Raw genomic sequence first — 23,879 nt, 5'->3', positions numbered from 1 at the left:
TAGCTGTTAACTGCCATCAAGTTGACTTTGACTTATGGTGACCCCATAAATGAGAGACTCCAAGTCACCCTATTACAGGATAATAGGAGGAGGCAATAGGAAGAGGTGGTGTCTCACTGAGAAATAAAAATAACAGCCTGCCCAGTTTCACTGAGGGCCTGTACAGACAGGCCAAAATAAAGGTGTTCCAGATCACTTTGGAGGTATGCTGTTTAAATGACACACGCATCTTAAGAGGCCAGAAGCTGTGCCAAAGCATAGCTGGACTGGAGTGTAGCTTTGGTGTGGCTTCTGGCCTCTTAGGACGCATGCATCATTTAAACAGTATAGCTCTAAAGTGACCCGGAGCAGCTTTATTTTGGCCCGTCTGTACAGGCTCTGAGTGAGTTCAAGTTTCTGAGTGGTGAAAGTCATATTTTTGAGCTTGTTTGGAGGTTCCAACAGGAGAGCACAGCTATCGTATATCCTTGACCGAAGAACGGTACACTCCTATCTGGGATGGTCGTCCTCTTCCACTGAGCACGCAGCTTCGGGAAGGATGCACATGGAGTGGTGAGGGAGGAAGGGGACACCTGCCTAGCCAGTCAGATCAGCCAAATCAACCCTGGCAATCAATGGGGTGACAGATGTTGCAGCCAGATCACCCTCACATCCTGGAAACCATGCCCTGTGAGGAACGACTTAGAGAGCTGGGGATGTTTAGCCTGGAGAAGAGAAGGTTAAGAGGTGATATGATAGCCCTGTTTAAATATTTGAAGGAATGTCATGTTGAGGAGGAAGCAAGATTGTTTTCTGATGTTCCAGAGACTAGGACCCAGAGCAATAGATGCAAGCTCCAGGAAAAGAGATTCCATCTCAACATTAGGAGGAACTTCCTGACAGTAAGGGCTGTTCAACAGTGGAACACGCTCCCTCAAAGTGTTGTGCAGTCTCCTTTATTGGAGGTCTTTAAGCAGAGGCTGGATGGCCATCTGTCAGGGATGCTTTCATTGTGATTTGCTGCATGGCTGGGGCTTGGACTGGATGGTCCTTGTGGTCTCTTCCAACCCTATGATTCTATGATAAGAACATCCCTTCATGGATGTCCCTGCCATGGACTAAAATTGCTTCTGAGGAGATGTAGACTCAACCTTTGACACCTTCACCTGCATTCTTGAAGAGGTACGAACCAACACATTAAGAACTCTCCTTTGTTTCCACACAGGAATGGCCCATGGAGATAAGGGAATGACCTGGGCACACTTCTTATGTTGCTGTCATAGGAAGGAGTGGATGATGGGCCCCTTTTCCTGTCTTGACCAGAGACAGAGATTGGTATACATGGTGGGAGGAGGAAAACTGTAGAGAAGAAGGAGGCATCCTTGGGACTGGGCCTTTGCTGAGGACCATAAGGCAACCCTTCTGAGCCAAAATTAGCTGTGCTGCCACTCATTCGCTCACACTCTAGTTAGCCTAGATTCACTTGTCGCTTTCACTTGCTACATGCTTTCCCATTGCAACCTGATCTTCAAGAAGCTTAAAAGAAACCTGAGCCCCAAGCAATTTCTTTGGATAAAGCCAACTCCCTACTCACAGATTACCTACCCACCCATCCACACACACACACACACACACACACACACACACACACACAGTTAGGTCACCACCTCCTTGGCCTTATATATGGTAGCATGATTTCTAATTCTATTTTATTTTGTTGCCAACAGAGGATAGGTAACACAATGCCTTTCATTTTTTTAGGCATCTCAGAAGCTTGCAAGATGTTTTGAACTCCATTGTGGTATGATGCAAGCAACATCTCTATGAAGGCATTCAGGGAATGGTGAAGATGGGTTTATACTATACACCCTATCCTGGCTTTCTGTTTATATATGGATGAACAAAAAGTACCTCTTGGACTACAGTTTACAGAATCCCTGGCCAGTGTGGTTGGGAGTCCAAAAAATTACTTTTCCATGCTCTGAAATGAACACATAGATGAGAGGAGAGGTAGGGCCAGCGGTTGTCCAAAATAAGGTTTGAAGTGAAAATGAAAATCTTGCAAAACATTTTGAATAGCCTGAATCAAGGAACTAGTTCCATATGCCTGCTCTGTGGCTCTCAATGAAGCAGCAGGAAAACACCAACAGTGCACAAACTGCTCTTTGCAATGGGCAGCAACCCTTGTGCAAGTAAGTTGATGCAATCAATATGAGTCTCCCAACTTGGATGGGAGAAAAAACGGAGGAACTGCCACTTGCAGGACTACCACTGGCTTTATGCAATTTAAACCCAACTGCCTACAGCAATGTACTACCTGTTTTACATGAGAGCCACCAGGGACCATATTCTACCATGAAATGCAGCAACCTGGGAAAAATCATCCAGAAAATGCCTTCTTATGGGAACCATGTCTTTTTCCTGGGTGCTGGGGAATAAGTCATTGTCTGTTTTCCTGGGTGCTGGGGTCACCTTCTTCCCTGATTCTGCTTTGCCCTGTTGTAACAATTGCAGTGATCTGGATGTTCAGCCTTTCAGTTCCTCCTGCACACTCTGTCTCTTTATTGTTCTCAGCCACTTTCTTCTGCTGCTTGCTTCCTTTTCCCACCAGCTGCCACTTTCCGCCTCTTCTCTTTAATATTCCACATCAAGTCCTTTTCAGGCGGCTTGTCCACCCGCTCATCCAGTGATTATGCAAATAACTAATCTCCAGGATGGAGGCAGTGAGGCACAAAGCCAGCTCCAGATTTCAGCAAATCTGGACATTGGTTACAGCCCCCCAAGACTAGCAAAGAGCCCCAAAATCCCAGCAGCACTCTCATCCTCAATCTGTGCAATGGATCTATGCTAGCCAAGGTGCAATGTGGAAGGTTCTCTGTTTGTACACCTCCTCTCTTTTAGGTTCAAGTCCCTCCCTAAATCCTGATGTTAGCAGTTTATAGTTCTGCACTAGGTAACATTAGTCCACTGGATGTTTTGGAGTTCCACTCTTAGATGCCTCTGCAGCATAGCCAATGGTAATGGATCATGGGAGTTGCAGTCCAAAACACATGCATAGCCATGGTTTAGACAATGCACTTTCTTGTCTGGCAGCGATAGGAAAATGAGAACCAACATATGGAGATGGCAACATTTTATACTTAAAGGATCCTGTCTTAGTTGGATGCAGTTATCATCTGGTCTTCTACAGACCTTCAATTTGCATGATTCATAAGGTTGGTCTTGCATAAGAAAACCTTAATTCTGCTCAAATGGCCTAAGGCTTACCACTTTGCACATGAAAAGCCAAGAACCACCATTTGGGAAAGAGATACGAATCCCAGCTTGGCCATGGGAACCCACTGGGTGACTGTAGGCAAGCCACAATCTCTCAGCCTCAGAGAATGGCAATAGCAACCCCCCTCTGAAGAAAACCCTATGATAGGATCACCTTGGGGTTGACATAAGTCAGAAATTATTTGAAGGCACACAGCAACAACAAACTTGCTCCAGATCTCGGGCATAACCTCCAGTTGTGTTTCTGCTTGACTCTGTTTTGTGAATTGGAAGAAGAACACAGGCGCCTTTACTCCCAGGCCTTTCTGTGCTTAGAATGGTTGGGAGGGAGAGGGGTATTGTCTCCAACACACACTTTCAGTCCGCTCACATGACTAGCTAGGACAGAAAAGGGAGCCAGGCAGGCTTAAGGAATGTAAACATAGAAGTATGAAAATAGCCCAGTGCCACATGGTTTGAAACAAACTCCATAAAACACTAAGGACTGAAGCATTTCCAAGCTGGGTATAAAAGTTCCATCCATTCCTCCACAAATTTCTGAACAATGCCATTTTTCCTACAAACATCCGTCACATAATTCATAGAATTCCTTACACATGCAATCATTTGGCTCATCACATCAGGGATAGATGTTGAATGCAGTTCCTCCAGCAATTGAGCCAAACAGGGTCAAAAGCAGGACAATGACACAACTGGGTGCTCTGCAATGGATCTAGGGCCTGATCCACCCGATTAGTCATGATAACTGTGACTATAACTGGACTGACCCTGTGTCCTCAGTATCCTAGTTCTGCAGAACAGATAGCAAACCACATACACCCAGGTAAGCAGAGTGACACCCTTCAGGTGCTACTGGAGTACTGCTCCCATAAACACAGATTACTAGCCTATGCTCACTGGGCCTCATGGGATTTGTAGTCCCAAATATCTTGTTGGTCATAAGTTGCTTACCTCCTGCCTTACATGCTATTCTGTGCTGAAAGTAAGCTTACATTTATTCAACATTTATTCCCAGATATTTAAAAGAGTAGTAAAGACCAGTCTCTTCCACCAGGCTTATTTTTAAACTGTGGATTTTAAATGTGGATTGTGTCTATCTCGTCCTTTTAAACTGTATGTACGTCCTTTCAAACTGAAGTGTGTTTTAATTGATGTGGTGTGTCTGTTAATTGTTGTTGTTCCCCGCCATGATCGATGGGGAGGGTAAGCAAGTAAGTAATTAGCTTACTTGCTAATTAGCTTACTTGCTGTTCACCGCTATGATCTTTGGAATAGCGGTATATAAATAAAACAAATTATTATTATTAATTAATTATTAGGGTAAGAAAATAATAATAATAATAATAATAATAATAATAATAATAATAATAATAATAATAATAATAATGGTGGTGGTACCACTGAGGGAAGATGATTCTGGAGGACAATAGAAGGCACCACATGGATTCTGTCAAACACATACAAATAAGTGAATGAAACCCAAAAGGAGATAACAGAGAGAGAACCACCACGAACTTGGTTTGGCAGGGACATGAGATTTCAAAGCAAGCATCAGTGGCATCATTAAGGGGGTGCGGACTGCACCAGGTGTCACCCTAAGAGGTGGTGACACCACTGCTTCTCAAACATCTGCCTTTGGCAGAAACAGCCTGTGGCATTCACCTGTATCCCATTAAAATGCTGAAGAGTTGGGATGAGTGGGGTGAGGCTCACTGGGAGGAGAAAGGAGACTCCCCAGGTTTTTTAAAATTAAAATTTTCAAAAAAATAATCTGAAAAAATTAAATGATATTGTAATTTAAAGGTATAATTTTAATTTTGCTAGTTGTTTATGTCACAACCATTACCATTACTTTCAGTGATATATGGGAATTGTGATTTATGAGTAACATTAGTACAAAAAACATGTATGGCGTGGTATAGGAGGAGGTCAATGAGGTTGAGAATGACACCATGAGTTACTACACTGAGTGACACCAACCCTAGTGTCTGATTCAGCCCTGCTGGTGAAAGCTTAGCACCCGCCAGTGGTAAAACTTAGTACAAGAGATATCACAAGTGGGGCTACCACAAGGAATTTTGCTGTCTGAGGTGAATAAAAAGATGGCATCCTCTCCCATTCCAAAAGCCAACTAGAATGCCAGTGGGTTACTGACTGGAGGGTTACCATTTTCCACCCAAAAGCCATAGGCCAGATTAGAGAGTGCTGGACAGGGGTACAGTACACAGCTCTCCCCTCCAGAAGCCTGTTGTTGCCTCCTAGCATCTGCCACCTGAGGTAGCCCCTTCACCCTGCCTAACAGCAGAGCTCCTCCAATCGTTGTTCTTGTTGTGTGCCTTCAAGTCACACAGGGTTTTCTTGGCAAGATTTGTCCCAAGGAGATTTGCCATTGCCTTCCCCTGAGGCTGAGAGCACGTTACCTCCCCAAAGTCACCCAGTGGGTTTCAAGACCGAGCAAGGGACTGAACCCTGGTCTCTAGTGTCATAGTCCAATGCTCAAACCACTACACCATACTGGCTGTCAGTTCATTATGAAATTATAAATTTCTAATTCCTTTGAAGCCAACATAGCTTCATTCCTCCTTATTCCATTTATTGCAGCTACATAATCTGTAATCATACATGCTGAGTACTGTTAAATGGTACGGTATTGGGGTTAACAGGCTAAACATCCTCAGTGCCTCAAACTGCTTCTCTGTGCATGCATCCACAGATGCACACACCCATGGTCCAAAATGTGCTGTTACAGGGGAAACTGTGACAAGTCTAGTATTAGCTAAAGAACAGCTACTAGCAAGTGGCTTGAGACATCAGGATGGTGGGGTTATCATATGTTTGTCTTGATTCAACCACTACTTGCATCCAGGGAAATCTTTCATAGAGGACAATGTCAGGGCTGACATAGGTCCAAAACACACTGCAGAAATAATCCAATTTGAGACAGCCTTAAGTGCCCTGGCTCAGTGCTAGGGAATCCTTGGAATTGTAGTTTATTGTGGCACCAGAGCTCTCTGACAGAGAAGGCTGTCTCACAAAACTACAGTTCCTAAAATCCCCTAGCCTTGAGGCAGGGCAGTTAAAGCGGTATCAAACTAGATTATTTCTGCAGTGTGTTTCGGACCGTAGCAGCATTTCCCTTCTCCAAACCTCTCTAATGCTACAGTATGCTACAGAAAGTAGAAAGCACTTAACCTCTGATCCATGGTTTAATTCTGTGTTACATCCTACTCTCTGCATCCTTTTTCATTTCATAATTGGTGATTTACCGGAAGGGATCGATTGGGCAGCCTGCCAGGAAAACAGAGCAAAACAAAGTTGCAAACACAACCAAGGTACTGAAGACCAGCATAATCCAAGGGCAGATTTCAGGAGGGTAGTTCTGCAAGAATCACAATATACTGATCCTTTGGTCAACAGAGATATGCAAGCTGAGACACATGTGTGTTGGTCTTGGGATAATGATAAAGATGTGAAGATGGGGAGGGGGCTCTGTGTTGGCCTATAGCATAGAAGCGGTAGGCAAAGGGATGCAGCTGCAGCAGAAATCCCCAGATTTTGTACCACTGCAGAAAACATGATTTACATGATAGAGCTGCTTGGCGGTTTCCTGCTTATTTTTTTTCCTGACAAGGTCTTCTGAGGACATTGCTCTCAGCAAAGGTACTGGGGGAGGAGGCGAAGTGATTTCTGTACTCTGACTCTGGAGCCTGGCTCACTAGGAGTGCAGTCCTAACTCACAAATATTGTTGCGAGGGCTAGCTTAGCCAACACTACGACAGAGGAAGCTCTGCCTCTCAGGCTGCATCTACACTGCAGAATTAATGTGGTCTGACATCTCTTTGCCATGGCTCAATGTTATGGAAGTCTGGGGTTTGTAGTTTGTGAGATATTTAGCCTTCTCTGTCAGAGAGCTCTGGTGCCATAACAATGATAAATCCCAGGATTTCATAGGATGGAGCCATGACAGTTAAAGCATTGTCAAACTGTATTATTTCTGCAGTGCAAATACAGCCATAGCCTAGGGTTTGTGGAAAATATTTAGGATTGCTCTTGCCTCCCAATTGTGCAAGCATCGTGGTTGTTTTCTGTGCTGGGGGAGGTTTGGATCTGGTGTAACTCAGGGCCCAAACAGACTGGCCAAAATAAAGCTGCTTTGGGTCACTTTGGAGGTATGCTGTTTAAATGCTGCATGCGTCCTAAGAGGCTGGAAGCTGCGCCAAAGCCATGCTACAGTCCTAAGGACTAGAGTGCAGCTTTGGTGCAGCTTCTGGTCTCTTAAGATGTGTGTGCCATTTAACAGCATACCTCCAAAGTGACCCGAAGCAGCTTTATTTTGGCCTGTCTGTTCAGGCCCTCAGTGACTTCCTCACTCTGTCATCTTCTGGCTCTTCTGTATCTAAGGTCAGCCGGCAGAGCAGTTGTACTGGCAGATCTCTGAGATCAACTGGCAGAGAGGGGCTATGCATGCAGAAGGCAGTTTGGCTAACAGACTATCTTTTCACTTGGCACAAGAGTCTTCTGTGTATTCTTAACTCCCTACACCTTTGAGTTAGGATTGCACTTAAAGGGCTGCAATTCTGTACATGTCGAATTGGGGTCAAATTCCACTAAAATCAGTGTGACTCCTGTAGGAACATGCCTATGAGATCAGTCTGTAGGGAGGAAAGCGATCCTTGTATTTAAGTGACCATGTGTTCCATGCAGGCATACGTCAGAGAAGGATTTTAATGCAGTTTTGGAGCATCTGCTTTGCAGGTTCAAATCCTGTCATCTCAAAGTTAGGGCTGTGAAAGGCTGGTGTGTCTAAAACCCTGGAGAACTGCTGTCAGTTCATACACACCAGACTTCCTACAATACATGCCATTCAGATATGTTGTACTACAGCTCCCATCATCCCAAGTCAATGGCTACACTGGCCACATGATGAAGAGGGTAGGCCTCAAATACTTTATTGGTGTGGAAAATAGAATTTCAGCCAAAGGGGCTGGCATAACAAGATGCACCTACTGAAATTCCTGCACAGCTATTAAATTCACAAAGGCTCTATTTTCTTTGTCATGTGGCCACCTTACTGACACATGGAAATATTAGTGTTCACTTGCACATGGTCAGATGTTGAAAAAGGATAAGACTCCTACTCTTTGAATAGTTAGAATGTAGACTATCAGCAAGCAGTGTCAGCTTAAATTCCCCTTTTCCACAACTGTTAAAGGAGCCTTGCTTCCTTTTGCATAGGCCACCTTGTTCTCACATAAAAGCACACTATGCTGCGGTATTTACAAACAAAAACTTGGATACATGAACTCCCAGCAATTTATCCCTTTTGCATCTGCTGGTCAAATCTGTCCAGAGTCATACATGTTTTAATTACTTCCCCGAATAAGACTGTTGTTTTGCAATCTATAAACTACCCTTGAAAAGTGTTCAGAAGCTACAACTGGTGCAAAAATGCAGCAGTCAGCAGCTATTGTCAGGTGTGCATTTTTGTGATCATTTAAATATCAGTCTTTCACTGGCTTCCCATTAGCTTTCAAGAGCAATTTAAGTTTTTCTTTGTGGGTTTTTCAAGCTATGTGGCCACGTTCTATAAGAGTTTATTCCTGATGTTTCGCCAGCATCTGTGGCTGGCATCTTCAGAGAATACTGACTTTCCCTGTGAAGTTCTAAATGGCCTGGAGCCAGAATATCTGAAAGATAGCCTCTGCCCAACATTTAAAATCTTCACCATGGGTCCTGTTGTGTGTCTCACTGCTCCATGAGGGTAGACTGGTGGCCACATGTGACAGAGCTTTCCCTGCCATAGCACCCCAAATGTAACAGCACCCCAAAACTCCCTTCCAGGGGAAGAAAGGCTGGCTCCATCCCTTCTGAATTTCCAGCTAGAAACTAAGACTGGGTTGTTTTTCTTGGCTTTCTTTTTTAAAGGGCAAATTCTCTTGAGTGTTTTGTCAGTCCATGGTTTTAAAACTATTTAAAGAAGGATTTTAAGTCTATTTCGAAATGCTTTCCTCTAAGTATTTAATGTCTTAACTGTTTTTGCCCATTATACATCAGCTTGGGTTGAGAGGTGATACAGAAATGCATTAATGAAATAAAAGGCTGTGTCACATTCGATAGCGAAGCTAGATCATTTCCTCATGCAGACATGAGAGGAAGAAACAACAGCCATGAAAACGAAGCCACTGTGTGTGAACATTGAGACAGCAAGCTAGGGAGGGACAGAGTTGCTCCTGGTCCTCTCATCTTACCACTTCCGTCTAGTGATTACAAAAACCACGAGCCACCACTTGTGTGTGGCCTTTTTCCATTGGAGAGGCACTTGTATTCTCCAGAGCTGAGGAGGCCGCTTCCACATCTGTTATTTGGGAGAGTCCATTTAAAATAAAAAATGCCAGAATAAAGTGAAAAATAACTCTTGGGGCCCATGAGCAAACCTCTATTTATAACACCTGAGTTTTCCTTTGGGTGTCCTCATTCCCCAAAAAAAAAACGTCCATACCTCTCTGCAACAGCTTCTTCAGTGGCCTATCAACTTCCTACCAAAATCCAAGTACATGCTTTCCCTCAATCTCATTTGACTACCACTCCCATCTTCCCCAGCAAGTATAGAGTTTGCAGTCCCAACACATCTGGGAGGCAACAGTTTGGAGTAAATCTGAATATTATTTTTATTACTTACTTTAGTTATATAGCATGTAGTTTGTAGCACAGCACGTACTACAATGCCTGAACAAGATAGCCCCTCCTCCAAACCACCATCTTGAGGGGGAGGAGGCCAGCCTGAAGAACAAAAGGCCCTCCTCAAACCACCTCTGGAGGGGGAGAGAGGCCGGCCTGGAATACAAAGAGCCCTCAGCCAACCACCAACTTGAGGGGAGAGAGGCCTGGCCCTGGAAACAAGAGCCCTCCTCCAAACACCATCTGAGGGGGAGAGAGGCCTGGCCTGAAGACAAAGAACCCTCCTCCGACCACCATCTTGAGGGGAGAGAGGCCAGGCTGAGAAAAAAAGACCCTCCTCCAACCACCAGCTTGAGGGGGAGAGAGGGCCTGCCTGGAAGACATAAAGAGCCCCCTCCAACCACCAGCTTGAGGGGGAGAGAGGCCTGGCCTGGAAGACAAAGAGCCCTCCTCCAACCACCAGCTGAGGGGAGAGAGGCCAGGCCCTGGAAAAAGAGGCCCTCAGCAAACTCACCATCTTGAGGGGGAGAAGGCCTGGCCTGAAGAAAAAAGAGCCCTCATCCAACCACCAGTTTAGCGGGAAGAGAGGCCTGGCCTGAAGACAAAGAGCCTCCTCCAACCACATCGTGAGGGGAGGAGCCTGGCCTGAAACAAAGAGCCCGTCCTCCAACCACCATCTTGAGGGGGAGAGAGGGCCAGGCATGAAGACAAGAGCCCTCCCCAACCAACCACTTGAGGGGGAGGAGGCCTGGCCTGAAGAAAAAGAGGCCCGCCTCCAACCACCATCTTGGAGCGTGAGAGAGGCACTGGCCCTGAAGACAAAGAGCCCTCATCCACCAACCATCTTGAGGGGGAGAGAGGCCTGCCTGAAGACAAAGAGCCTCCGCCAACCACCAATCTTGAAGGGGAGAGAGGCCAGGCCTGGAAGAAACAAGAGCCCTCCTTCCAACCACCATCTTGAGTGGAAGGAGGCCAGGCCTGGAGACAAAGAGCCTACTCCGAAACTCACCATCTTGAGGGGGAGAGAGGCCTGCCATGAAGACAAAGAGCCCTCCTCCAACCACCATCTTAGAGGGGGAGAAGAGGGCCAGGGCCTGGAAACAAAGATCCGCGCTCAACAGCACCATCCTTGAGGGGAGAGAGGCATGTTGCGCGTGTTAGTTGTGTCGGGAGATCGGCCTCCTCCAACCACCATGCTTAGGGGGAGAGAGGCAGGCTGGAAGACAAAGAGCCCTCCTCCCACCACGCATCTTGAGGGGAGAGAGCCTGCGGTATAGCAGTTCCCCGTCCTCCTGATCACCATCGTGGTCGTTGAAAAACGGTAGAGAGGCGCTGTCCTTAAGACAAAGAGCCCTCCTCCAACAACCATCTTAGGGGGAGAGAGGCCTGGCCTGAAGACAAAGAGCCCTCCTCCAGATCACCAACTTGAGGGGGAGAGAGCCAGGCCGGAATACAAAGAGCCCTCCTCCAAGCACCAATCTTAGGGGAAGATAGGCAGGCCCAGCAAACAACAGGCCTCGCCTGAAGACAACATTCTCTTTTAAAATTAATAATCAATGATTGATTTTAAAAATATTTTGAATGAAAATTTTTTACGTTGTGACACCGCTATAAAAAGCGGAATAGCGGCTATAATAAATAAATAATAAATAAATAATAAAAAGAAATAAAATAAGTAAATAAGCCTGCCCATGGCATACATTCTAACAAAAAAATAATGAAAGAATACATATTACATTCTACTTTCAATCTCCACAGCTGTCAAAGAACGTGAGCAGCCTTTAAAAAAGCAATTTTTTCTACTAAACAACAAAGGTTTCAAGAGATCACACAAGGATCTGTTGCCTGCAGAGAAATAACGCTGATATGTTTGAAAAGTCTTTGCAGCTGCAAACACAACAACAACAACAACAACCCAACCCCAAACTGTTTAGGGCAAGGCGATCCATGCGTCAATCTCATCTTACTTAATGTTTGTTGTTATTAATTATTATGGCGTACCTTTCAAGACAAATTACAATCCCAGAATCCGATAGGATGGAAGCATAGTAAGTTAAAATGAAATCAAAGTGCTATAAACAGTACAGTTGGATGAACCCTAGAAGTCTTATTGTTTCCAAAACACTAATAAGGAAGTGCAGATCTACGATCTCATATGAAGACAAAGATCATATTAAGCTCAGGCCACAAAGTTGGTTACACGTCGTCTCTCCAGCCTGCCAAAAGGGAACTAAGCTGACTTCTCATCAATGGTGGCTGGAGGTCATTTGGAATTCACATACCCAAATAGGCTTTATAAAGCATGGTTTGAGGCACAGACTGGGCATACTGTAAGCTGGCAGGCCAATCACTCATGCCACATTTTTTCCCTCCACAGGTTTCCTTTACATAATGGTTCTCTCAGACAATATGGAAGAGCCTTTCCACACATTTTGGAAGTGCCAAGCATTGGCATGTCACCATGCTGGTAGGCTCCCATGCGGAGGTAAAGAGGGGCAGCTTACATACCCAACTGACCAGAACATTTTAAATAACTGTTTCCTTGTTATTTTGATTAAAGGATTTTTACACTTTTGTCTTACATATTACATAGAGCTCATGTTGTTTTAAATTTATGTTAGTGAGCTGGTCCTTTCTCGACCATATTGGGAGAACGGCCGGATATACAATTTAAAAATACTAGAGAACATTGCCATCATTATTTCCTCTGGCTGCCTAGGGAATTCTTAGGATTGTGGGACCCAACTTTTTTCAAATAGTGACTTATGTCTAAGAATAACTACAGGAGCTGTTATTGTAAATGTATGCAGGACATCAGTTTTCAAACGTCTAGACGTTCTATCTTGCACACATCTAATTATAAGACAATACAAGGGAATCATCTATTGGCTTCAAATGATTTTTTTTTTTTATTATATACTGTCAGGTTTTTTAGAACAGACAGTGTGGTGGAGTGGTTTGAATCATTGACTATGACTCTGGAGACCAGGTTCGCATTCTGGCTTGACCATGTAAACCACTGGGTGACTTGGCAATTACATCACTCATCAGCCTCAGAGAATGGCAATGACAAACCCCCTCTGAAGAAAAACTTCTCAAGAAAAGCCTAGGATAGGTTTGCCTAGGTTAATCAATGAATTGAATGACTTGAAGGCACAAAGGCAACGATAACAGCAAGCAACAGGCTTTTTAACAACTGAGGTTTTTGAATGAAAAAGTTTTTGAGAGGGCATTATATTGTTTTACATTTATTGTCAACATTAGTTTACGTTATTTGCTTTTAAATTTGTTTAATAGTCTTAAGATGGAATTCTTTTTGATGTCAACTTTTTCTATTTTTTTGTACTATAGTGTAATCATTTTAAATTTAATAAGCTGCACTTGATTCACACTCTGGAAGAAAGGTTCATAAAGTTAATAACAAGAATCACCACCATCACCAAGGCTCCCTCCAGGTTTTGGTGAACTACAAACCCCCATCACCCTCAAAATAAGGCAGGTGCACTGTGACTGATGGTCACTAAAATGGTAGTATCTGAGCACCACAAGTCTGTCCCGCAACCATGCTATCATAGGAATGAAGGCTCTTGAACATGTTCCCTGTGTTTTTGGAAAGGAAGAAGCTGGACGGATGGCCTTGTCCAACGCGAATAAAAGAGTAAAGTGAAGGCGTTCCCATTGCGTTTTTGGCCGCATCAAGCTGGGAGTTGGACTACTATTAATAAGCCTCCTTCCAGAATGTACAAAATTTTCTAACTGCTTCCAGTATATGCAAGAGAAACATCTTTGGAAGTGAGAGCAAGGCGATCTGCTATTACCAATGTCTGGTTTGCAAAAAGATGCTTTGCCTGAACTGTGGGCCAAAAGCAACAAACCATCCTGGATCAAGCAGCCCCATTCAGAACGAAAAGGTGGTATCTCAGCCAATGACTCTCTCGCAGGTTTCAGTTCCAATGCAGTGAAGTGCATGCAGAGTCTATGGCCAGCATCTGGAACTCCATTCTGCAGCTGGGACTGCATGCTGGGGACAAAACACTATTTAACATCCTTTCCCATTCGAAGAGCTCAAGCCCCTTCCTGGACCTAGGTGAGAGAAACAAGATGCTAGCTAGAGAGGATAAGGATGCACACTTCGATAAGGACAAACAAATAAAAAGCCACCCTATAATAAAACGAACCACCCCACACAACCCCCACCCCCACCCCCCCCCCACAACCACCAACCCCACAATCCCCCTACCACCAACACCCCCCCCACCACACCCCCCCCCCACCACACCCACTGACAACACCCCCCCACACCCCCCCCCCCCCCAACACCTTATCCCATGGACCCAACACACACACACTCAAGTTAAAAAACTTAGCAGTGACTTCATAAAAAATAAACGTTTTTTGGGCCCTGTCACAGACAGCCAAAATAAAGCTGCTTCGAGTCACAATGGAGGATGGTGTTTCAATGATGCATGCATCCTAAGAGTCCGAAGCCGCCCCAAAGCCACGCCCATTCTGGGTGTGGCTTGTGCGACTGCTGGACGCTTAGGACGCATGCATCATTGAAACACCATACCCAATGTGACTCGAAGCAGCTTGAGTTTGGCTGTCTGTACAGGCCTGAGAAAACAGGGGAATGTCAGCACATGTAGTTTATCTGTTCAACTGATGAAATTCCCGTTTCCTCAGGTGACATAAGGTAAATGAGCCTTTCCTCTTTTTTTTGACAGCCTAGTTTAATTAAAGAAATGAAGCAGGAGAAAACAGTAAGCTTCTAGTCCGCAGTCCATATAGTGCATGTTGCTGAGAGCAAGGTCTCTTTTACATTACACAAATATTAGTAGCGCTAGGGAGTCCTCCCTATCACAGCCACATCCTTTGGGAGTTGTGAAAATGACAATTGAGGAAGAGGGCATTTAGAAGTTCTCGCCAAAATTTTCTAGTCCTTCACCAAACGCAAAATTCCAGCCAACAGGAAGGAAAGTGGCTTCAATTGTGAAATAAACATGAAAAGGTTCAGTCCCACTGGCGTGCAATGTGACTGACAGTGAAAGAGGTCGAATATTTGTCCGTTGTTAATTGCCATCAGGTCTGCTTTGACTATTGAGGACCGCGATGAGGTGACAAGCCAGCCTGGCATAGTGGTTTATGTGTTTGGCGATATATCTGGAGACCAGGGTTCAATGCCCAATGAAACCACGGGGTGACTTTGGGCAGTCACAATCTCTAGCCTCAGTGGAAGGCAAAGGCAAACCTCCTCTGAACAATCTTGCCAAGAAAACCCCATGAAACATGTGCCGTAGGTTGTCATATGTTTTGGAAATGACTTGAAGGCACACACAACAAAACAAACAACAACAACAACAGGAATGAAAGCCCCCAATCACCCTATCATCAAAACCCTGCTCTGGTTTTTAGAAACTCAGAGCGGGGGGGTTCCTTGGTTGGGTTATCTTATCTGAAATGTGAAGCTGCCTCTTTTCTTCGGCCTATGCTACCTAACAGAGCATCACTGTCTGTTTCATGAGTCATGGTCTGCTCATGTGCAACGAGAGGGGAGGAGTACGAGAGTCTCCACGTGAATCACTCGGCTTCTAGGGGAGTTCAGGCTTGTGGCTCTTGGATCCATCCATCCATACCATCCATTGGGCACTGATTCATGTATCAAACAGAACTGCAAACAGGACTGGCATTAAAACGTAACCTGAATTTCTTCTGACAAACATTGCGCTGAGCTGCCGTTAGTCCTAAGCAGTAGAAATAGTAGAGCATCTGTATTTTCAACTACCCAGTTACCTATACTAGGCTTTTTGAAGCCCAGATCTATCAAGTTGGGCCCATGTCTAGGGGGAAAAACATTCTAGAAAATATGCCTCTTTTTCCAACTTTAGATCTTGACCCCGAGTTGCTAGATTTTTAAATGAATCAGCAACTTAATTCAACAGCACAATCCACCAATGTCTAAGGCTAGTCAGATCAATTGGATTGGGTTAAGCTAGCTTAGCTGAAGTTCGGTTTTAAGATAATGGTTTCCGTGGTTACCAACTACAGCTTGCTTTAATAATGAATTCAAAAATAAAAATAAAAAGAACAATATAGAGCTCTTGGCTTCAAAGCGGGGCGCCTCAGGCTAGTCTTTAATAGAAATTCCATTGTTTTGCGTCGCACAATACATTATCCACAGACAAAATCTCTCTTTTAAACCACACCTGTCCTTTACAGCACTCAAACAACCCAAGTGTCCCCCGGTTGTTTTGGGCTCAGTTCGCCATCAGGCCTATCTAGTGCAACCAGTAGAGAAGGACCGTGGGAATCGAATCCAAAAACAGATGGAGTTGTAGTTTTTAGAAGTTTGGCTTAAAAGAGAACAGTGGCTGATAGCTTTCTCTGGTTAGCAGGAGGGTGGAATCTGTCTAGGGTTCCGCCTGAACTTTAGGGACTGTCAAGTACAAAAACATGGAGGAGGCGAATTCCACACTTGCAGAATGGTTCTGTAAACCCCAAGTTAAACTCCTAGAGCAGATTTACTGCCAACAATGACATGGAAAGCACCAACTACTAGCCGATCAAGAGACTGACAGTCCGCTTTCCATTTCTGTAACAATCAGTTCCTGTTAACGTTCTTTTAAAATAATGCAACATGTTTTCCTATGTTTCCCCTAAGATCAGGTCATGTACAGATTAGAACTGCAGCAGCAAGCTAAGCAAGCAAACTACTGGAGGCAAACTCAAAGGGAGTATATCACAATGGCTGCACCCGCACTGCAGAATCAGCCAGTTTGACACCAACTTTAACTGCATGGCCATTGCTATCAATTCGTGGGAATTGGTATTGGTTGTGGCAAGCCAGAGCTCTCGTAAAAATAGAAGGCGAAAGGTCCTCACAGAACTATAATTCGCAGAATTCCATAGCAATAGAACAATGTGGTATGGTATCAAAACCACTAAAAAAAAAAATTATCTCTGCAGTGCAGATGCAGCCAATGTCCTATTGTGGAATCACATATGATGCGTTCTAGTTGAAGTAACAAACCCCAGAAGCATTCCTTGTACATCCTAACTGCTCTGTCCTGAATGTCTTAACTAAAACCTTTGGTCACCCAGGAAGTTACTGTTTGGCGTCAGGCTCAGTAACTATTCCTCTGTGAAACATAAATACATTTTGCTCATCGATGGGCTCTTTCCCCACACCACAATTATAGCACTGTGATTTCACGTAACTGCCGACAGTTTGGTCGGGGATGTGTAGTTTGGTCGAGGAATTACAAGGAGCTTTCTGGCTCAGGATCATAAATGCCGCTTGCCTGAAACTGCAAACCCCAAGTGGGAATTGTATGGTTTATAAATGTGTAATGTCAAAGCTCCTTTAAACATCTTTTCATTCAACTCACTACTATGCTCTTCGCTTTCTCTTCTACAAGCAGAAATGAGAAAAATGGTGTAAATTCCTTGTACACAAAGGTGAAGCAAACTGTGGCATTAATCCAAAAGTTGTTTGAAAACCATAGCGCCTCAGCTTTCTTATTAACAGGCAATCAATAACTAGACTTGACTAGAGCTGCAGTCGGTCCAATGGGCCCGAACAGTCCAGGCCCCCAAATAGAGCTGCTTCGAGGTCACTTTGGAGATATGGCTTTTTAAATGACACAGGAACTAAAACACAACATCTTAAGGCCAGAAGCTGCACCAAACTGGCCATCCTAGGCCTGGACGTCCGTGGCTTGGCCAGCTTCCGCCTCTAGACCATGCAGCATTAAACAGCATACCTCCAAGTGAACCAAACAACTTTCTTTTGCCTGTCTGTCCGGCCCAATAGCTACAGGCTGCATTTGCTCGCTACAGCGAAGGTAGACTTCCTAGGCTCTTCAGATGGCTGTTGGCTGCAGCTCACATTAAGCCTCACCCAACAAAGCCAAGATAAAGAAATGCTGAGTTACAGTTCCCACACATCATGAAGGCCACATAAATTCCAATTCTGGTGAATCTCTACACTGGTCCAGAATTTCTCCAGCTGCTCTAGAGTATTCTGGCTGTGAAGCTGCCCAGATTCCGGCCATTACCTTCACACTCTGAAGTGGGTGTCAGGTGGATGGTCTAACACATGTGGGTCCTGCGGTGCATCTGGCACCACCACCAACTGGCATGAGTTCTCCCTTTGAGTCAGAAAACAAGAGTGTCCAGCTCAATCACATGGCTGGGTGCCTTGTTGTGATCTCAGATGGAGCGACGTGCACAAAGTCCTGTGGTTACTGGGCGGCACAACTGGAAGCATGTGTAAACGCCATCTGCCGCCTTCAGAATACTCTGATTCTCCTCCTGCAAAATCTGAACAAAAGGTGGAGTTTTGTAAACATTTTAAGGCAGGAATAGGGTAATTTGGTAAGAATTGGCCTCAGGTTGTGAAGACGTTGGGCAACTTGAATCGGAACTTGCCCGGCTCAAAGGCAGGGCACTGGTGATGATGGGGGAAACGGTTTAATTGGTCTTTAGAATGCAATGGGTTACAAAGAGCCTGGCCCAGAAAGGCAGACCTGGATCTACAGAAGAGCTGGGTTCGATGTGTAGAAAACCAGCAAAAGTTTTGCAGCTCCCAAGGTTTAAAAATAGCAACAGATAATCAAGCCCAACCCTATCCTACGCGTGGAAACTAGGCTGCGAACATGAAGGAGGGGAAAACCTATCAGCAGGGTGGAATGTTAGAAAACCAAAAACTTAAGGTCTTACTTGTACCAAAATTGGATTTAAAAAAAAGGAGCCTGTTTGCTTAATTCCATCGGAATCTCTCCTTCAATATTACCTTTAATTGGTGGTTCGGATGAGGAAAAGCAAAGTTTGACGTCTGCCCACTCTTGCATTAAGAGCAGAGCTAATAGACGTTCACGACAGCAGCTGCCTGAAGAATAACCAACACACACTGCCATCGGGTGCTGTTCTATGCAATTTGAATGAAATTTGGAGACTGCTCATGATGCTTAGAGAAGCCAGCATGGTGTCATAGTTTGGATTTGACTATGACTACTGCAGATCAGGGTTCAAATCCCCACTCAGTACCCTGGAAAACCACTGGATGAACCTGAGACAAGGTCACACTGACCTCCAGCCTCATAAGAAGGCAAGACAACCTCCCCCTGCAACAAATCTTGTCAAGAAACTCCATGATAGTGTTGGCTTATTGTCACCATAAATCAGAAAATGACCTGAAAACACACAACAAAGTTCTGCGATATAGGCGGGGGTACATACCGTCCGCGTTGCGGCGCTCTGCCGCCGCCCGCCAGTAAGGTCCGCGGGGGCCGAGCCTTCACACCAGCCAACCGGCCACGACTCCTGCGCGGACGACGAAAAAGAAGCTCCAAAATGGAGCTTCTTTTTCTTCTTTTCCGTAGCGTTTTTGCGACGTAGCGAGGCGCCCAGGGCGCACTCGCTACGGTCACAAGGGAAGCTACGCGTACGGAACGCTCAGCGTCCGATAACGCAAAGTATGGCGCCGTCCATGTAAAAGGGCCGGCGCCATCTTGTAAACGGAACGGAGTCCATACTAGGCCCGGGGAGTCTAAAAAGAGACACCATCCTTTTTTAAAAGGGACGTCCTCTGGCGTCCAAATGGGCAGTTTAGAAAGCCCCATAGTTTTCACTTTAGTCCTGGCTGCCGAAGTCAGGAGAAGTAAACATTTTTCCTGTTAAAACAGACTTAAAACAGTTCTCAGACTGTTAGGAGGGATGAGGGCTCAGGCTGGCATAATGCAATTTCCTTTGCTTGGTACTCGTCCTATGTAAGCTTGGGAATCCAATCTCCAATTACAGTCGGCCCTTGTTTATACCAAGATTTTTTTATACACAGATCGCAAGCAAACACAGTTTTAAAAATGGTTTAAAAAAAAAATAATAAATTTCATATCAAAAAACCTTGATTTTCAATTTTTTTTAAAGGAGAACCATTTTGCTCTGTCATTATAGGTAATGGAATTGAGCATCCCGGATTTTGTTATCCATGGGGATCTTGGAAGCAAATCCCAGTGGTATAACAAAAAGGGTCCACTGTACTATCCAGTCCAGCAGAAACCACGGACCTGGAGTGCTTGCCGATGGACTAGCATGGCTAGAGTAATTGTTTAGGGACTAATTTCTACTATTTGCTGAGAGTGGAGTTCCTGGCTGTAAGGAGAGTGGACTGGATGACCATTGGTGGTCTCTTCCAACTCTATGATTCTATGAGCCTGAAACCCATCAACCAAAGATCGGTGATGTATGGGCCAGCGCTGAACGTTTGCCACAATAAAGCGTATCTTTATTTTATATAAATTATGAAAGGTCAGTTATTGGTCCAAGCAAAAAGTCTTGGTGAAGCCGGGAAGTGCAGCCAGTTCCAGCTCACACTACATTCAGCAGTGCCATCGCATTGCCTTGTTCATGGGTGAGACGAGAAGGCCATCTTCATTCAGCAACTCTCCTGTTTTAGTTGTTTCCATGTATTTAGTTCCTTCGTTTTTTTTTCTTACCAAGAAAAAAACATTTAAGGAAAAAAGACAGAATAGCTGCACACATTTTAAATGTAAGCCTGCTATCTGAAACCCACCCAAAAGTTTTGGCACATGTGCATGGATTTTCATCACCAGTCCTTGCCCCAGGAAACCCCTACCACGGTATTTAGCCGGACAAACAGTTTACACACTCATTGAATCCTCAACCAGATTTAAATTCTGTGTTGGCCTTGCCATTTGGCACCACAGTTTACATTCCCCCTGCCTCCCATGTCATAACATAACACAACGAGACTGAGCTGGCCAAAGTGAGCATAAACACGTTGTGGGTATGTGATGAAATAGATTCCAGTTTGCAAAGAGATGACATAATAAAAAATTTGTTAATTCTTCAAAGATGACACAAAATTAGTTTTCTACGCAGACTAATGTAGCCAGCCTTCTTACAGAAGCCTGCACATGACAGCTTCATATGGTAGCGGCCGTAGCCAAAAAGCAGGATCAATGATCTGGACCTTCGCTTCCTAATCCTAATTTCACCCGCAGGAAACGGCTGCAATCATGACGGCAGTAATAAGTGCGGTTTGACAAAGACAATTTTCGGCCATGGCTCAATGCTGTGAATTCAGGGGAATTGTAGTTTGTTTGTGCCCCAGAGCCAAGTCTGAGAGGACCCCCTGAGAGGCAAAGTTTAATAGTGCTAGCACAACAAACTACACTTCCCAGAAGTCGATAGCATGGAGCCATGGCATTAAGTGGTGTCAAACTGGAATTATTTCTGCAGATGTAGATGCAGCCGCCTGTGGTTACGCTACACATACATTGTAATGCTCAAAAACACTCCTATCACGCAATTCGTGTTTGCATCCAAGGCTGCCTTTATAGTAAAAGCAGTCTCACAAAGGGCTTGTCATCTTTGTGAAGTTTACTCTTTAGCGTTTCAAAGGGAGGCAAAGGAGAGAAGGCTTTGGGAAGGATGTTTTCTCTGCTTGTCAGGCCTGAAGTAAGAAACTGCAGCAGCTAAAAATCCCCCTAACACAAAAAGGCGGAAATAAAAACTTATAGGAGCTCAGGCCTCCCTTCGATCTGGCTGCCCAAGTACCCCCGCTTACTGTCGCGCTTGCAAAAAGTGCACTGATATCACTTAGGGCACTTATGCCACTTATTGGTCCCCCCATAATTGGTGGTATTAACCTTTGTGGCCATTTTTAAGGGGTGGGTTAAATTGCTTTTGAATATTTCCTGAAATGGGGCTGGCGTCAGGGGGAGGGGAGGGTGAGTGAGTGAAAACAGGAGCTTCTAGTTCAGAGTGGGAGCTAAGGTGGGTGATTCAGACGTAAAGCTTCCTTTAATTCCCGTGTAGTGGGGGATTCCTGTCCTTAATAATAAGGCTCTGTAGAGCCGAAAGAGAAAGCCAAACATGGGACTCAAGAAGTAACAAAGAGCAGCCGCCCTCTCCTATAGTGGAGGAATTCGTGTAGGGCACTGTCGGGATGGGAGACCACCAGGCAGTATCACAGGTGCTGTAGGCTGTAATTTCAGAGGAAGAAACTGGCAAAAGGGCCTTGGGTAATTCCCTTGTCCTAAGAAACGTCAAAGAAATAATGGGGCCAGCGTCCCATAAATATACCATGTACAAGTTGAGCTCACGTAAAATAAGTCAAGGGAAGGTTTCAGGGTAAAATGAATGGCTTGTGGATATGAGACCCGTAGATAATTCGAGAGTAAAACGTAGGGGGCTATAGCAAGGATGGAAAGGGAGAAACACCACGTCCCTTCCTCCTCCTCCTTCTCTGGACCCCCCCTCCGCTCTCACAGCCACTTGACACCACAATTCCCTGATGTGGGAAGGAGAGGTTTGAAAATTGGTTGTGAGAGGGAAATAATTGGAGTTAAATGAATGTTTTCTTTGATGGAGAGAGAAGGCTTTTTAAAGCACATTGGGGAAACTCTTTCACACATACAACAAAAAACTCCTGCCTCTAGCAGAAAGAGTGGGGCATCAGTGGTAATTGTTTTCACAACCTTTCTAAGCTGTATTAGTGCACTGAGACCCATTTATAAATAGACCCAGGATTTTAGGATCAATTTGCAAAGCATAATTTTTTGACTTTTATCGCATAGTATATGGTAAGTCCTGGCAGAAACGTGGGTTTGCTTCCACACTTTAGAAATAATCTGGTTTGATGCCACTTTAACCTGCCATGGCTCATGCGAGGTAAGTTGTGAATTGTAGTTTCAAGGGAACCAACTTCTCTAAACAAGAAAAGGATAAATTCTCACAAATTACAATTTTCAGATTCCATAGCACTGATCATGGCAGTTGGAAGTGGGGTCAAACCGGGATATTTCCGCAGTGTGGGGCAGGTTCAAAGGCCCATGGACAGACCATAACACACACTGGCTGGAACTTTCAGGTGCTCCACACCTTGGTAATCTTCAGGAAAGCAAACTGGGAAAAATGGGAAGGAGGGGTGGGAAGGAACGCTGCAGAGCAGTTGGAGCCAGAGAGACCTGGGACGCCTGGGTTCCTAAGCTCCAATCAATCACACAGGGGGGAACAGCCACAACAGGGCAAATTCCTCAGACTCCAACTGCCATCATCCCCAGCCGGTAGCGCCAGGGTTCAGGGTGTTCAAAAGTTTGCAGTCCAGCAAAATCTGGAAAGCCACAGGTTGCTCAAAACCCTTCCTATCGGAGGGAGGGATGTGGCTGCTGATGCGACAGAAATCGGCCGGCAGTGAATCATACCCACAAGACCAGCATGGTGGAGTGGCTGTGTTCTTGACTTTGATTCGGGAGACCAGGGTTCGAATCCGGCTCCGCCAGGGAACCCACCTGGGTGACTTGGGCAAGTCACACACCTCAGCTTCAGAGAAAGGCAACCCCTATCTGAACAAATATTGACAGCAAAAAACAATGATAAGCTTCGCCTTAGGGTCACCATTAGTTGGAAAACAACTTGAAGGCACACAACAACAACCACAACCACCACCACCACTACTAGTCCATCCGTCATCCCTTGCCTTGGTTACCAACCTCATTCCCTTACCTCTGACTCCTCCACGTATCAGTCTTCCCCTGGTCGACGGTGCAGAAGGGGGAGCTTCCCTTAATTACTTTGGCCCATTGGTTCCCTGCCCGAGAAAGGGGCAGTTCAACTCGCCCACCCAGGGTGCCCAATGTTCTGCTAAACCTGCCAAGGAGGACAAGGCGACCATAAATGGAGGAAAATGAAGAAAAATGGAGACCTGACCAAATAAAGCTAAACACTACTAAGATAGGTACAGATGGTCTCTAGAGCCTCCTGGCACAGGGTGACAAATGTTCCTAACTACCAAGGTGGACAAAGCTATGTCAAAACGGAGGGAACACTGGAGAAATGGAGGACCTGACCAATAAAAAGCTCAAAATACCCATATATTATACAAATTCATGCCGTCTTAGTGATACTCCAAAGGATGGCCGTTG

The 23,879-nt window shown here is 45.0% G+C and overlaps 1 protein-coding gene across 3 annotated transcripts in view; it reads right to left on the bottom strand.

Annotated features, from left to right (window-relative positions):
- The window catches only part of SLC25A23 (solute carrier family 25 member 23), a 79,536-nt gene that overhangs the window by 41,487 nt on the left and 14,170 nt on the right, over nt 1–23,879 (bottom strand). The window lies entirely within an intron of this gene.

This window comes from Sceloporus undulatus, chromosome 2 (assembly GCF_019175285.1).
Source record: "Sceloporus undulatus isolate JIND9_A2432 ecotype Alabama chromosome 2, SceUnd_v1.1, whole genome shotgun sequence".
NCBI lineage: Eukaryota > Metazoa > Chordata > Lepidosauria > Squamata > Phrynosomatidae > Sceloporus > Sceloporus undulatus.
This window is presented reverse-complemented; position numbering and strand designations above follow the sequence as displayed.